This window comes from Solanum dulcamara, chromosome 5 (genome assembly GCF_947179165.1).
Source record: "Solanum dulcamara chromosome 5, daSolDulc1.2, whole genome shotgun sequence".
Lineage (NCBI taxonomy): Eukaryota > Viridiplantae > Streptophyta > Magnoliopsida > Solanales > Solanaceae > Solanum > Solanum dulcamara.
This window is the reverse complement of record NC_077241.1, coordinates 35,946,306-35,963,509: the sequence shown is the minus strand read 5'-3', so window position 1 is coordinate 35,963,509 and position 17,204 is coordinate 35,946,306.

Below are 17,204 nucleotides of genomic sequence, written 5' to 3'. Positions count from 1 at the left end.
ATGTTCATAGACTATCTCATTTGGTTATTCATTTGGTTGACTCCAATGAGGGTGGTTTGATTTTTCAAAATAGTTCAAAATCGTCTCTTATGGAGGATATGAAGGCTAAATAAGATAATGATCCGGTTTTGGTTGAGTTGAAGAAACCGATTGCCGAAAAAGCCATTGAGGTGGACATGGTGTGTTTCTTTATCATGGTCATTTGTGTTTTCCTAATGTTGATTGTTTAAGGGAATTGATAGTGTTAGAATCTCATAGTTCTCGCTATTTTATTCATCCGAGATCCACCAAGATGTATCATGAATTGAGAGAAGTATATTGGTGTAATTATATGAAAAAACATATAGCTGATTTTGTGGCTAAATGTCCTAATTGTCAAACAGTGAAGGTTGAGCATCAAAAAATGGGATTTGGGTATGGGGTTTGCCTCATAATTGTAGGAAACTTAATTCTATTTGGATAATTGTTAACTGAATGACTAAGTCGGCACATTTCATTCCCATTAAGACTTTATATTTGGCCAAAGATTATGCGAGACTATATATTTGTGCATGGTATTTATTTTTCTATCATTTAGGATCGAGGTACTAAATTTACAAATCACAATTTTTGAAGTCTTTCCAAATTGGTCTTTGTACTAAAGTTAAGCTAAGTACCATTTTTTACCCTCAAACCGATGGTCAAGCCGAATGAACAATTCAAAAGGGGGAAGAGATATTGAGGGCATGTGCTATTGACCTCAAAGGAAATTGGGATGATCACTTACCATTGATTGAGTTTGCTTATAATAACAGCTATCATTCTCGTATCTAAATGGCTTCTTTTGAAAATTTATATGGTAGGAGATTTAGGTCTCCTATTGGGTGGTTTGAATTTGGTGAAGTAACTTTGATAGGACCCAAATTTTTATTTGAATCTATAAAGAAGGTTAAACTCATCGGAGAGAGATTGAAGACCGCCCAAAGTCGACAAAAATCCTATGCCGATGTGAGGAAAAAGGAACTTGAGTTTTAAGTTAATGATTGAGTTTATTTGAAAACTTCACCCATGCAGAGTGTGATACATTTTGGTAAGAAAGGAAAGCTTAGTCCCCGATATGTTGGCCTTAATGAGATAGTGTTGCGCATTGGTAAGGTAGCCTATGAATGGGATTTGCCTTTAGAATTGGCATAAGTACATTTAGTGTTTCATGTTTCTTTATTAAAGAAACATATTGGTAATCCTAAGTCTATTATTCCTTTGGGGAAGGTGGATGTAAAGGAGATTTTATCCTTTGGGGAGGTTCCAATGGAGATTTTATACCGGCAAGTGAGAAAGTTGAGAAATAAGGAAGTTGCATCTGTTTAAGTGCTATGAAGGAACCAAGAGGTTGAAGGTTCTACGTGGAAGGCTGAGGACGATATGATGACACATTATCCTTATCTCTTTTCCTCTATTTAAGCCCAAGGTATCTACCTTCCTAATGATCTATCCCTACAAATTCCTACGTTGCAGTTCTTCCATGTCTTTTCATATGTATATACTTTCATGAAATTGATTTTTAGCTATGTTTTATTTGGAGTTTGAAAATATCATAGTTGATGCATATCAAAAGTATCATTGCATTTATATTGGGTTGATAGTCCTCTTTCGGTATCCTTTCTATGCTACTTTAGTTCTATTCGAGGATAAAGGTCCCCAAGGGGGAGATATTGTAAGACCCCGAAAGTTGGAACGAAGGGAACAAGTTCAAAAAAAATATGGGAAAGATCAGTTCGCTGAATGATTCAGAGAGCTCAAGGGTAACCATCGAAAGTTGCAAAAAATTTGGATTTTGACCAATGCCTAGTCGGCAATGGAGGGCAAACTCAGCGGATCATCGATCCAGTTGGTTATCTCAATGGACACCGCTAAATAAACCAGAAACTTTCACCTCAAGGACTAGCCAATTAGGCAATGGAAGGTACCATTTGGGGAATAACTGAATTGGTTCGGCAGACTTGAACAACTTCGCCTAATTAATTTGTAATTTAATTTATTCGGGGTATTTCAGTCTTTTCCTACCTAATTAAACCCCAAGATATGCCATTTTGGACTATTTTTGGAGTAACTATAACTACCCAAACCATTTGAATCCCCCTCATTCTCTCTCAAGCTATTACAATCAAAAATCTTCTTTCTAGAATTTTCTCCCAAGGTTATCTTCTTCTTTAAATCAAGCTAGGGTTTCAAGTTCAAGTCCGAGCCTCCATTTCTAGAGGCTGATGTAGGGTTTGATTACCAAGGTATATGGTAATTCATCCATGGATCCTTCCATTCATAGAGTCTCAAGATTTTCTCTAAATTCTTCTTTATGAATTCTAATTCCTAAAGCCCAAATTGTTGCGAAATTGTCTTAGGTCACTTTAATTATAGTTTCTCTAATTATCATTGATTTAATTATGTATATGGATTGTATTGCATGATTTCAAGTAAATTTCCATTGACCCATGCACTATGTAATTTTAATGTATGAACCTAAGAAATTATGATCATGAATTAATGACGTATTTTATGAAAAAGCTATGACAATGACTATTTATGATTTCAATGATGTTTCACTGATGTATCTATGGTTGTGAAAGGTAATTCTCACATATTATGTTAAAGAGGTGAAATGTTTCCTCACCTAATCAAGGTTTAATAAGGATTGAAAGGTTTTCACATTCTTATATGAATCAATCATCTTTATGATCGACTATTATAACTTTTTTCCTGATGATGTTAATAATTATGATTAAATGTATTCTGTTGGGATAATGAATAGGAAACGATAAGACATTAAGGTGGGATTCGATCTGGAATCCAAAGTAGTTTCTAAAGGCAATGCTAGTGGATCCATATATAGCTCTTGATGTTAAGATGTTCTTGTAAAGTCTACCTTAGAAGTAGCCTCTCTCTTCTCTATGTGCGAGTTATATCATATTGTATGTTATAGCTCACATGGTCTTAACTGTCGGTTAAGTTCCTATCCCACACTAAGGTATATGTTATGGTTTGCTTTATTATGTTGATTTATTGATGCATTGACCAAATGATTACGATGTTTTAAATGTTTCCAAGTATTATGTATGCTTTTAAAGCTATTGATCATGCATCCCATGTTCATGTTTCTTATGTATTACCCTATACCATTTTAACTTAGATTATTCCAAGAAACTATAGAAAATTTGTGAAAAATGAAACTAGGGACCAGGTCTGCAGCGCAGACCTAGAAGGGTATTTTTATTTTGAATAAATTTTGAGATAGTAGAGTGTGTGATATTTCTGTGTCATGGAGGAGAAAAATTTTAAAAAGTGGATTTAGGGACCTTGTCCGCATCACGGACCTGGAAACTTATGTTTTCCATATGTTTGTTTTAATGAGGCTACGGTTTGGTCTTTTTCTCACCATTACCAAACTTAACTTAATACATTTTGGGATAAAAATCTATCCCTTATAAGTAACAATGTGAATTTTCCCTTATTAACACCCAAAACTTTTTGAGAACAAGAACTAAAGAGAAGAAGAGAAGCTAGGGTTCAAGGACTTCAAGCCTAATCTTCAATTTTCCCTTAATAAATCCTTATACTCGGTATGTAAGGTTATCATAATGATGGACTACGTTCTTTCTCGTACCCTACATATCTACATAGTCATGTTGAGTTTTAGTATTGAGCTTTTAATTTTGATAATGTGAATTCTTAATATTTCAATATAAATTCCATTGTGTTCTTGTGTATATTCAAATATATCTTAATGAATTTCTTAAGTTGAGTTTTGATATTTGGGATTCATGGTTGCATTCACATGAACCCTAGTTGAATTTTGTATTAATTATTTTATGTATTGTTTATGTTAAACAATGAGTAATTATTTTCATCATTTAATTGAAAAATAGATTGTGCATGAGTTGAGTTTGACAAGCCTTTCCTTTATCATTTTGAGCATGAGTTGAGTTTGAGAAGTCTTTTATGTATCATTTTGAGCATAAATTAAGAAGTATCTTAATCACTATTTTGAGAATGAGTATTGTTCAATATAAATTATGTGAGTATTTCTAAACATATATTTTGAGATTGAGTTAAGAAATCAAATATTTTCTTTAAATGCATTCATTGAGTTGAGTTTATGTCTATCTTAAAGAGAAGAGATAAGTTGAGGAGAGTTTAGTTTTGAGCTAAGTCCAAAAGAGGCTTGATGAGAAAATAGAGTAAATAACTCATCTGAGTCATTAGCATAATAAATTATATTTTTGAGAGTAGTATTGAGCACCGATTTGGGTATCAACATAGAACAACTTGAAACCCATAAACTACGTAGCCAGCGTAGGATAGGATCTTATCATTTATTCGAGTGACTCCTCATTTCCCCCAAAAAAGGACTTTTATTAGATCCAGAGATGAGTTTATATCCCTTACGTTGGCAAGGTATTGTATGTTCTGGCAACAAAAGCATTTTGTTGTATCATCATGTAGCTCATAGGTGATGGTTGTCGGTTAGAGAAACTCACCAAGAAGAAAATTATTATATTTTATACGTCGAGTTGCATTACTATCCTTTAAAGCATTATTTCTTATTATATTTCATGCTTATTTGAGTTGACCTATTTTTAGAGTTGAGTACCCTAAGTAAGTTTCCTTTTTCCATTTTACATGCTCGTACATTCTATGTACTGACATCATTCTACATGCATCATTGTTTGATGAAGATATAGGTGATAAAGATCCTGAACAAGCACACCGTTGATTATCAGTTTCTACCCAACTTTTGGTGAGACCTCTTTGCATTAAGAGGCACTCTTGAATCTTTACTTTTCAGTTATTAATTATTTGTTTGAGGTAGCCATGGGCTTGTCTTGGTACCTATTTCAGAGTCAGTATTCAAGAAGGTTCATACACTAGTACAGAGTGTTCAGTTTGTTTCCCTAAGTATGTTTTGAAATATTATGTTTTCAAATATTTCGTTAAGCCTCAAGCATTTTATATATTTGAGTTTATGATTTGTGATAAATATTATTGAATTGCATTTTTATTATGCCTATCTAAGTTATTTATGAGTTAAAGTCTTCTGTATAGTGACTTAGCCAGGCCAAATGATTCTCTTGGGACCAATAATGGTTTTTGAGTGTCGGTCACGTTCATGGTGTAGGCTCGGGGAAAGATAAACTTTGTATCAGAGCTAGGTGTTCAAGAGTCCTAGGGTGTCTATGAAGTCGAGTTTAGTAGATTATTTTTTTATCAATGTGAAGTGTGCCACATCTATAATAGGGAAGCTATAGGACTTTAGGAATTGTTTTACTTCTTTCTTACTCCATCTCGTGCTATAGAGCTTAACTCTATGAAATCTCCTTCTAATTAGTGTATTCCATGATTTTCAAATCATGCCTTTAAAGAGAATATTGAGTCAAAGGAATGTTGTTGAGAATGAGATTCCACAACCTTTCAGAATGCAAACCCAAAACCGAACCGGGTAGTTGAGGATGATGTTGAGAATGGGACTCAAGAAGTTCCACAGACCGCGCAGCCTATGATGACTTCTGAGGATGAATTTAAAGGAGCTATTTCTATGATCACTCAATTGATGGTTGCACAAACAGGTCATCAGAATTCCCCAGTCCTAAGCTTTAGTTCTCAAGAGCCAATCTGCTGCAAATAGGATTTGTTATTTCCTAAGGATGAACCCATCAGTCCTAACTGGATCCAAGGTTAAGGAAGATCCTCAAAACTTAATTGTTGCAATATGGAAGATTCTCAAAAGACATTTTTTCCACGGAAATAGAAGGAGTTGAACTTGTCTCCTACCAGCTGAAAGATGTTACCTGTGTCTGGTATAATCAATGGGATAAAAGTAGAGGTGAGGATGTTGAGCCTGTAATTTGGGATGAGTTCATGAATGTATTCCTGAACCAGTTCTTTTCATGACAGATAAGGGAGGCAAAGGAAGAAGAGTCTATAAATATGAAACATAAAGGGATGACTATCAAAGAATATAGTCTCAAGTTCATTCAACAGTTTAGGTAAGCTCCCGAAATGGTTCCCGATGTAAGAGCCAATATGAGAAAGATTGTTTCGAGTTTAGGTAGGCATGTAAAGAAGGAGTGTCAGGCAGCCTTATTGATCTCAGATATGGACACATTTTAACTTATGGTGTATGCCTAACAAGTTGAGGAGAATAAGAAAAAGGACAGAGAGGATCACCAAACAAAGAGGGACAAATCTGTCGGTAATTACGACAACCACTAGAAGGGTGGTAATGGCAATCTTTCTTTATTTTAGAATAGGTCTTCTGGCTTTGCACCATCTATAAATGGGGCAACTATTGATAACAATAGGAATGACCATAGGTCTCAAGGTAACAAGAATTTCAGAGCCCAAGGCCATCAGTCCCAGGGAAGTATAGTTCAAAGTTCATCACGTAAGTCGCCTTGTGGTAAGTGTGGAAGACTCCACTTAGGAGAGTTTGAGGTGGAACTAATGGTTATTATAAATGTGTCCAGATGGGTCACTTTATAAGAGATTATCCCTTAGAAAGGTAGGATAATGGGGGAAATAGAGCCCAATCTTATTCGGTAGCACAACCCAAAAAAGGAAATAAGAGGGGTTCCACTTCAAGGAAATGTGGGGGTTTAAATCGTCTGTATGCTATGGCCAACCAGCATGACCAAGATAACAAGCCAGATATTGTCATCGGTATGCTTTGAGTCTTTTCTCATAATGTATATGTTTTATTTGATCCTGGTCCTACCTTGTCTTTTGTGACAACTTATGTAGCCATTATGTTTCGAATTCTTCTTAAATTAATCTTAGATCCATTCAGTGTTTCTACTCCCATTGGAGAGTCCATTCTAGTTAATAGAGTCTACCATAATAGTATAGTCTTTGTCTACCATAATTGTATAGTCTTTGTCTACCATAGAGACACATCTGATGACTTAGTTGAGCTAGATATGGTTGAGTTTGATTTAATTCTTAGCATGGACTGGCTTTATTCTTATTATGCCTTAGTTGATTATAGAATTCTAGTAGTCATGTTTCAGTTTCCAAATGAGCCAGTGATAAGTCTGGGCATAAAAGATCATTTCTTACACTCAATCTGGAAAGTTTCAAGAAATGCAAAGTAGTGGGGTGGAATCTGTGCCTACATATCTATTTTCACACAAAATTTCAACTCAAACTAGCTACCCAGTTGAGAGATCACAACAGGCGATTTTTGAGGAAAATGTAGTAGAAGCGCCAATCGGTCGCCTAAATAGTTGAACCAATAGTGGTGATAGTCGAGGGGATTCGGCTAGTGGGGAATGTTCCCCTAGTAAAGAACTGTCTCTACAACCAATTTTCAATAACTCTAAGATTGATTTCACTGGTAGTTGGAATTCTGACATGTTTGCCAGAACCCTAGTGTACCAACAAGGTCAAGTATAGTGCCAAACTGTCAAGCGAAATGAGCTAAAGGATGTTAAGTCTAAGAATGAACATTCTCAGGTGCAAAATCGTGTTGAAAATTCAATACAAGTGAAACCAGGAATAACTGTTATTCCTACTCTACTTGAAGGTATTATGACTAATGGAGAAAACCAACAAAATCCTATCTCCATTGATGCTGATAGTATCTACACTAAAGATCATGGAACTGCTGGAAGTAAAATAATCAACCTTAACCACAACACTTCTACCACAACCAATACTCAAGTTCTTCATGATCTTACTAAACTTACATCCAACTTCGACAAACAGACCTTCAATTATCAAATACACTGATAGACCTCCAATGATAAACCCCCCAACACAAAACAGCCTATCCAATTTCATAGTTCCAAAATAGGTATCTCCCCTGAACCAAGGCCTTTCATAGTCATACAAACCTATGCGACTAGGTTGAGAGCTAATCAAGCTAGAAATAAGGTAACTATTGATATCTCAACACCTATTATTACAATAAGACAAGGATTACTAGCTGTAATTTATAAAAAGGAATATTTTCTGGTCAAACTAGCCTCAAGATGCAAATACACATTGGTAGGTAAATTTACTAATACTATGACCAAGATAGAGCTTATTAGAAAGAGTTTTATTCATCAAACTCAACTCACTAGAGGCGTCAAGATTGCTCACTTCAATGCAAGACACATTTACATAGATCTTGATAATGCAGAAGATCATATTTCTATATGGAATAAGCAGAAGATGTATATTAAAGGGCAAGTTATGAGACTTCAACTGTGGACTACAACCTTCAGACCTGAAGACGAAACACCTATAGTTCCAATTTGGGTCGTCTTACCTGAACTACCATGGCATTGTTACAACAAGAAGTTCATAACTACCCTTTTATCTCCTATTGATAAAACTCTGTAGCTGGATGCAGCTTCACACCAAAAAATTAGAGGAAGTGTTACAAAAGTAAGGATACAAATGGATATCACCAAAGAAAGGCCCCCTCATGTTTGGATAGGATTTGATGAAGAGGATCACAATAAGGGTAGATGGCAGGCGATACAGTATAAAGGTATACCTGACTATTGCTCATACGGTAAGCATCAAGGGCACAATGTGATTGGTTGCACTATTAAAAAGAGAGATGAGGAATATAAAAAAAGAAAAGAATTAGAAGAAGCAAGGAAGAACAAGTCCAACCATTCTAGACAGATTGAGAGAGTCACCGCTGATTTTTTCTGGGGGTGGAAGGATAACAAGAAAAAATACCATTGGGCTTCATGGAAGAAACTTTGTTACCCTTATGACGAAGGAGGTATTGGGTTGAGGAGAACTACAGATGTGTGCAAATCTCTCCAGTTAAAGCAATGGTGGATCTTTAGAGCTAAACCAACATTGTGGGGTGATTTCCTTAGAGCCAAATACTGTCAAAGAGCGAATCCCATCATCAAAAAATTCCATACTGGCCAGTCGCTTGTGTGGAAACACATGATGCACAACAAACACATTGCCGAACCTCACATTCAATGGAGGCTTCACTCGGGTTTGTGCTGTTTTTGGTGGGACGATTGGCTAGGTATCGGACCCTTAGCCAACTATAGGCAGGAGTTGGGAAGAGCAAACAATGCAAGGGTGGCTGATTTTCGTATAGATGGCCAATGGAACATCGATATGCTAAATCAGTTGGCACCAGCGCAGCTCGTTCCTCTCATTACTTCTTCCACACTTCAGCTGCAAGGAAACACACCGGATCAGGCCATTTGGAAGCTGAATACCAATGGGAACTTCACATGTTCCTCGGCATGGCAGCTTGTGAGGGAACATCGGACCAAGACACTTTCCGACCATTACACTTGGCACAAAAACATCCCCTTTAAATGCTCTTTTTTGTTGTGGAGGGCTTTTAGAGGCAAGCTGCCAACAGAGGAAAAGATCACTGCATTTGGCTATGGTTCCACACCATGCTATTGCTGCCACAGTCCAGGTCCGGACACCATAGAGCACATTTTCAGCACTGGCCATTTCGCTAGGAATATTTGGCACTACTTCTCAAATTCCCTAGGCATAAGGCATGAAGCCACACCCCTCAAACCTCTTGTTATGAGCTGGTGGCTTCGCAAGTACCGCACAGAAGCTCACAAACTTATCCTCCATTCCACCCCAATATTTATATGTTGGAATTTGTGGAAGAATAGGTGCGCGAGCAAATACGGGGGGAAGAGTTCTAGCTTGGCGAGAGTGAAATTTGCAATTTTCAAGGACATCTCAAATCTTCTTAGAGTCGCGTATCCCTATATCCATTGGCCCTCGAACTGGAGCGACACCATCTCCTACATAGATAAGTGTACTCATGAGATGAAGATCACCCAAGTCTCGTGGATTAAGCCACAACTCGATTTCGTCAAGCTGAACACTAACGGCAGCGCGTTGGGTAATCCGGGGGCAATTGGGGGGGTGGCATTGTAAGAGATCACATGGGTAAATTCATCTTCGCCTATGCCATACCATTAGGGGAGGGAACCAACAATCAAGCTGAACTAGAGGCGGCAGTTTATGGGCTTAAATGGTGCATTCAACAGGGTTTTCAGCACGTTATCTTAGAAGTTGACTCGGAGTTGCTCACTAAATGGATCAATCATCAGACTAAACCTCCGTGGAGCCTTCACCAGGTAACTCAGGACCTTGTTGGTATTTCCAAATTATTTGTTCGCTTTTCTTGCAGGCATGTATACAGGGAGGCAAACTACACTGCGGATGCTCTCTCCAAGCACAGTCACACTCTTACCACTCCAGGCCACTACACCACCCTTCAGCAGCTACCTCGTGGTACTCGAGGTTACTACATGCTAGATAGAGTCGGTCTGCCCAGCTTCAGACGGAGAAAGACCAAACGGATTAAAAAGCCTCCATGATCTACTATTTAGTGTTGCATCCTTGGATTGAGCACCCAATTGCAGTGTTTGTGATTTTCCATGTTATATCTTAGCCATGTTATTTGATGTCCATCGTCTATGCTAATTTTGTTGTATATATAGCATTTATGAGGATTCATCCCCATTTTTATTTAGATTTTTTCTTTATTTTATGTAAAGGGAGAGTCTCCCTTAATTATGCTTTCCTAGTTTCTTTGTATCGAGAGGAGTCATTTTCTTTAGGTGCATAGTTTCTAGGTTTTCTTTTCATGTGCTTGTATCGGGGATGAGTTGGCTGCCCTTAGTAGGATGGTCGGCTTATGAACCACCATAGGATTGGAGGTTAGGTCTATGTCCCCCTCCGTGTATTTTTCTGTTTTTTATGTATAATACAGCTTGGGGGTGAGCGGCTCAACCCCTGGCCGCGCACGAGAGGTGGGAGCCTCGTGTAAGGTCTGTTCCCAAAAAAAAAAAAAAAAAAAAAAAAAAAAAAAAAAAAAAAAACCATTCTAGAGAAAATCAGGTAAGTACCTTAACCTCCTTACACCAAACTGAAAATAATACACCTCTCATCAATGTAGGTACAAAAAGGAGACCTAGAACAGAATAAACAAATACACCAAGATAGAAACAAAGATAAGGAAGAACAACAAGAGTGGCAGGTTCAGAAAAAAAAAAGAAATAAAGAGCATCATCATAATACTCAACTAAATCAGACTAATAAAAAATACAACAAACAAAATCAGCATGGAGGTAAGCAGCTTCTGAGACAAGAGAAGCAGCCAGGTATTGAATTATCTCTCCCACTCACTACCCCATGAATAAGTCTAATCAGAAGTACTCAGCTTCTACCATTCAACAAAAGAAGAACAACAAAGACAATGAGCATGAGAAGAGACCGGGTATTGACTCAATGCTCCCACAACCTGAACCCCCCATTAGTAATTGTTTTACTGTACTGGCTAATGAATTTCTTGGAGGTACGGAGGAAGGGAATTAGGAGGAACCTACTAACTTGCAGGAAGGGGTATCGAAAGGGTGGCAAGAGTCTCAAGTATTACATAAAGACCTATTGGCTGACCCTAGCAGTGACTGTAGATCCCCTGCTACCAATCAAAATATAAGTCAACAACCACTAAAACAAACCAATGATAGTGTTAACATCAGAGATTCAGAGGATAGACAAAGTAACAAAAAAGTTGGGAGTGGAAGTCAAAGTTGTAAGAGTGGCACTAATGACCCTGCAAATCCTATGGTAGGGCATCATAACCAGAACTCTCAGAGCTTCTAGTCTCCCATTATACAGAATACAGCAATCAACATGCAAGTATAGAAACAAAGAACATCCCCACAACTTAACAACCTTCTTGACAGGGCTAAGGATCAAAATATTCAAACTCCTAATATGGGATCTATGGCTAAAGACTTAGGTTCAGTGGCTACCACAAGTGCCGAGGGTGTTACTAGTAAAAAAAATCTTAGTAAAAAGCAAAGAGAGGTTCTTAAGAAGAGGATGAAGGAGCAGAGGACATACACTAGTCAGGATCTGAACTCTCAGATGTGTGCTCCTCAACAAGAACAACAGCAAATTAAACAATGTCATGATAGAATTGGAATGGATATAGGCCATCCTCAAACTTATTCTAATGCCAAACCTCCTGATAAACAACCCCTAGATAATGCCCTTCTTACTGACCTTGATGAATATAGGGTCATTTAATCAAAAGATAAAATGGACAGTGATAATCAGTTTGAAGAAGAAAAAGAGGAGGAGGATGAGATTAGTGAATACTTAAGAAGAGCTCTCAGTCCACCCACTGATATGAAATTTGATGATGAGTTTCAACAAATCACTAACAACCAGGGTTTTTCACCTAGAGGACTTCTCAAAACCAGCCTTAGTCATAAACTGGTCTTTCCAACAAACTCTGCCTCAATTGGTAGACCAAATACTAGGCTCTTTCTATCTAAAAAACCCATGATTAGTACCCTAATTTGGAATTTAAGGAGTGTTAACACCCAGGGGTCATGGAAAGACTAAAAAACCTTACAAACATTTACTATCTCTCTTTTATTACCTTACTTAAACCTTTTGCTGATAATTCTTATTCAACCATGTTAGAATCCAACTCAATATGGACTATGCTGCTCACAATCCAAATGGTAAAATCTGGATCTTGTGGACTAAGGATATGGTGTGTGAGATACTGGACAAAGATGGTAAGCAAATTACCTGTGAGATCATCCATGTGTTTTCCCCCCACTTATACAGAATTAGTTTTGTGTATATAAAATACAAGGATCCACTAAGAAGACCCCTCTGGGATAAGCAACACTCTAATACTACTATGCCCTGGGCATCAGTTTGTGACTTTAATATGATGACAAATGTTGAAGAAAAGATGGAAGGCCTTTCTTATAATATTAGGAAAAGCCTTAAATTCATCAAAGTAATAAAAGCCTGTGGATTGATAGACATTGGATTTATTGGTCAAAAATTTACTTGGTCAAACAAGAGAGGAATTGCATTCAGAATATGGAAAATATTAGACAGGTCTATGGTTAATGACAAGTGGTTAGAAATTATGCCTCACACTTCTATCACTCACCTACCTTCTGTAGGATCTGATCAATGGCCCCTTCTAATGGTAATGGAAAATGAACATACTACTCCCATCAAATATTTCAAGTTTCTTAACTGTTGGACAGATCAAACCTCCTTTTTAGAAACAGTCAAGGCCTGTTGGAAGTAGTATGGAAGGTGATCCTATGTGGATTTTTCATAAAAAGTTGAAAAGAGTGGCCTCCACTCTTAGTAAGTGGTTTATGCCACAGTTAAGGAATATGAGGACAAAACTAGAATGGTTGAAGAAAAGCTCATTAACCTGAATATTGAAGAGAACAGAACTAACCTCCATGCACTAAATGCTGAATATATTAAATATCTAAAACTGGAGGATTCTATACTCAAGAAAAACACTCAGCTTCAGTAGTTCAAAGAAGGAGACATGAATTCCAGATACTTTCATGCTCTGATTAGGGGGAGAAGGAAGAAATTATATATTCACAAAATTCAAGATGAAGATGGTAACTGGATATAGGGTGATGAAGATATAGCCAAAGCTACTTGTGAGTATTTTCAGAATATTTTTACAGGGGAAGGAAATTATATTAAGCAGGATGTCCTACAATGCATTCCTAGGTTGGTATCTGAAGATCATAATACTGTCTTACAAGCTAGTCCTACTTTAGAGGAGTTAAAGACAGCGGTTTTCTCAATGAATCCACATTCTGCAGCAGGGCCTGATGGTATGAGTGGAAAGTTTTTTCAAGCTTGTTGGGACATCATCTGTAAAGACCTGTTAGTTGTGGTTCACTCTTTCTTTTGTGGATGCACCATACCTAACTATTTTTCTCATGGATGCTTGATCTTAATCCCAAAAGCGAATCACCCCAACAAACTATCTGAATTCGAACCAATAAGCCTTAGTAACTTTACAAACAAAATAATTTCCAAAATCCTGAGTTTAAGTTTAGCCCCTATTCTTCCCAATCTTATATCTGTTAATCAATCAGGTTTTGTGAAGAATAGAAGTATTTCTAAGAACGTCATGCTCTCACAGAAAATTATCCATCAAATTAAAAAACCAAATGAGGGTGGCAATGTTATGATTAAACTGGACATGGCCAAAGCCTATGATAGGGTATCTTTGTCTTAAACATGTCTAATTCTAAGAAAAATGGGCTTTGGGGAACAATTTATTGACATGACCTGGAGGATAATGGCCAATAACTAATATATTCAGTGATCATCAATGGGGTCAGACATGGATTTTTCCATTCTAAGAGGGGCCTTAAACAAGGGGATCCCCTTTTCTCAACTCGCTTCATCTTTGGTGCAGAGGTGCTATCTAGGCTTTTGAATAGATTGCACTCACACCCTCAATATCATGGCTTCTATATATAGAAAAAGGGACCTCAAATCAATCACCTAAGCTTTACTGATGATGTGATCATCTTCACATCAGGTAAGAAAGCATCTCTGAAACTTATTATGAAGACCCTTATAGTGTATCAAAAGATTTTTGGACAATTCATTAATAAGAGTAATTCTTTCAGAGTTACTTTGAGAAGAATTAAGAGAACCACTGGTTTTATGTAGAAGAACAACCCCATTACATACTTGGAATGCCCTGTATATATTGGGAGGCAAAGAGTAAGTTACTACTCTGAGTTAGTATCCATGATCATGGCAAGACTTACAGGATGGCAATCTAGGATATTAAGCTATGGAGGAAGGGTGAACCTGGTGAAACATGTCATTTAATCTATACTTATACACCTTCTCTTTCCAATTTCACCCCCAAGCACCATCATGAAACAGATAAGGGCATAACTGCAGATTTCTTTTGGGGCTAGACAAATGATAAAAAGAAATATCACTGGTCCTCATGGAAGAATCTAAGTTATCCCTACAATGAAGGAGGAATTGGAGTAAGAAATCTATCTAATGTAGCTCTTTCCTTTCAATACAAACAATGGTGGATATTCAGAACCAAAAAGTCTTTATGGGGTGACTTCTTAATAGCTAAATACTGTCAAAGAACCAATCCTATAGCCAGGAAATGGGAAAATAGACAATCTCTGGTTTAGAAACACATAATGAAAAATAAATACCAAATGGAAGATCATATTCAATGGAAAATACATTCAGGTTCTAGCTACTTCTAGTGGGATAACTTGTTGGGAAATGGTAACTTAGGAAGGCACAGAGAAGACAACACTAGACCCAATAACATCAGAGTTGCAGAGTTCCTTATTGAGGACCAATGGGATGTTGAAACAATTATTAAAATAGCTCCACCTTAGATGGTAGCTAATATTCTAGAATTGCAGGTCAGTTTTCAGCCTGGCTTGGATGATCAACCCATATGGAAACCTAATTGTAATGGAGAATTCACCTGCTCTTCAGCATAAGAGCAAATCAGAAAAAAGAAAGTTGTTACATTCATCAATGCTAATACTTGACATAAGTTAATCCCTTTCAAATGTTCCTTTTTGGTCTGGAGAACTCTTAGAAGTAAATTACCCACCAATGAAAGCTTACCATCTTTGGAAAAGATCTTTCACAGTGCTATTGCTGCTATAGACTTAGATAGGATACTATAGATCATATCTTTGTTGCAGGAGCCTTTGTCAAGAGCACTTGGAAGGCGCTTGCTGATTCTCTGGGCATCAACAAAGAGTACACACCTCTTAGAACTTTGTTGATGAGGTGGTGGACCTCAAAACACAAGAATGAGGCTCACAAACTCATCCTACAAACAATCCCTATCTTCATATATTGGAACGTTTGGAAGAACAGGTGTGCTGCTAAATATGGTAGGAAGCAATCTAATCTTGCAAGAGTCAAGTTTTCAGTCTTTAAAGACATTCAGAACCTACTCAATATTGCTTTCCCCTATATTGATTGGCCAACCAGCTGGAAGGAACTAGTCATTTAGGTTGATAAATGCTCCCATGATATGAAAATCACTGTTGTCTGCTGGATTAAACCATCAGATGGCATGGTGAAGCTAAACACAGATGGCAGTGCCCTTAACAACCCTGGAAACATTGGAGGAGGAGGAATTCTTAGGAATACACATGGTGATCTTATTTTTGCTTATACTGTACCTTTAGGTGCAGGTACAAACAATCAAGTAGAGATTAAGGCTATAATTTTTGGGCTTTTTTAGTGCCTGCAGCTTGGATATTCACAGGTATTATTGGAGGTTGATTCTTAGCTTCTAATAAGGTGGATGCAGCAACAATCTAAACCACCTTGGACCTTCAAAGAGCTATTGGATGAATTGACCAACATCATCAACAACTTCCAAACTTTCAATTGTAATCATACCCTTAGAGAAGCCAACTGCACAGCTGATGCCTTGTCCAAACACAGTCACAAATGCATTTCTTCAGAGCTCTACTTTACTAAGCAGGACCTTTCTAAGGAATCTAGAGCTCATCTTGAATTAGACAAGTTGGGCAGGGTTAACTTTAGAAGAGCAAGGCTCAAGAGGATCAAGATACCACCATGACTTCCCCTATGCATATTATCTGTTATGCTCTAACTTATTCTTCAACTTGAATGTATCTATTTCATAGTTATAGTTACTTTGAAGATTTCATAGTTAGGGTTTTTGTAAAGGGGAGAATCTCCATTATTTATTGTTTTCTTAAATATATCAACTTAAGACTAGAATGAAAGAATAGAGTAAGATTTGTTTTTCCGTTGCTTATGTTGTGCAGAGTTGCATATTTGTTTGCTTTTTTTTGTGCAGGATACTGAATACACTAAGCAGATGCAACACTTGAACTAGCAACAACATCAAGAGAAGCAGCAACTGATCATGAACTGCAACATCATTGTACACTAAGGAACTGCAACATCATCGAAGTTGAAGCTACTCTTGGAACTCCTTCACTACAAACATATAATCAAGAAGATAAAGAAACCAACAAGAGCTCCCATACTTGTTGTGATGCTATGCTGAAGACACTAATCCATCAGCAACAATACCCAAACATCAACAACAACTGCACAGTGGCAGCAGTATTGAATGTGTTGTTGTCCCTTCACCCTTCACTTTAGTTTGAGACATTAGTCGAGCTACCTTAATCAGTTAGTAGACTTATGCTACAACAAAGTTGCTTGCTACTTACTTTTTCAATTTATCTATGTGTTTGACTAGAATATAGCTTACTCGAATAGAAATAGGTAATCATCTTCTATTCTCATTTATGTAATGAGAGAGTCTCCCTCATTTAATACTTTTCTAGATATTTTGAATAGAGAAGAGTCCTCTCATAGGT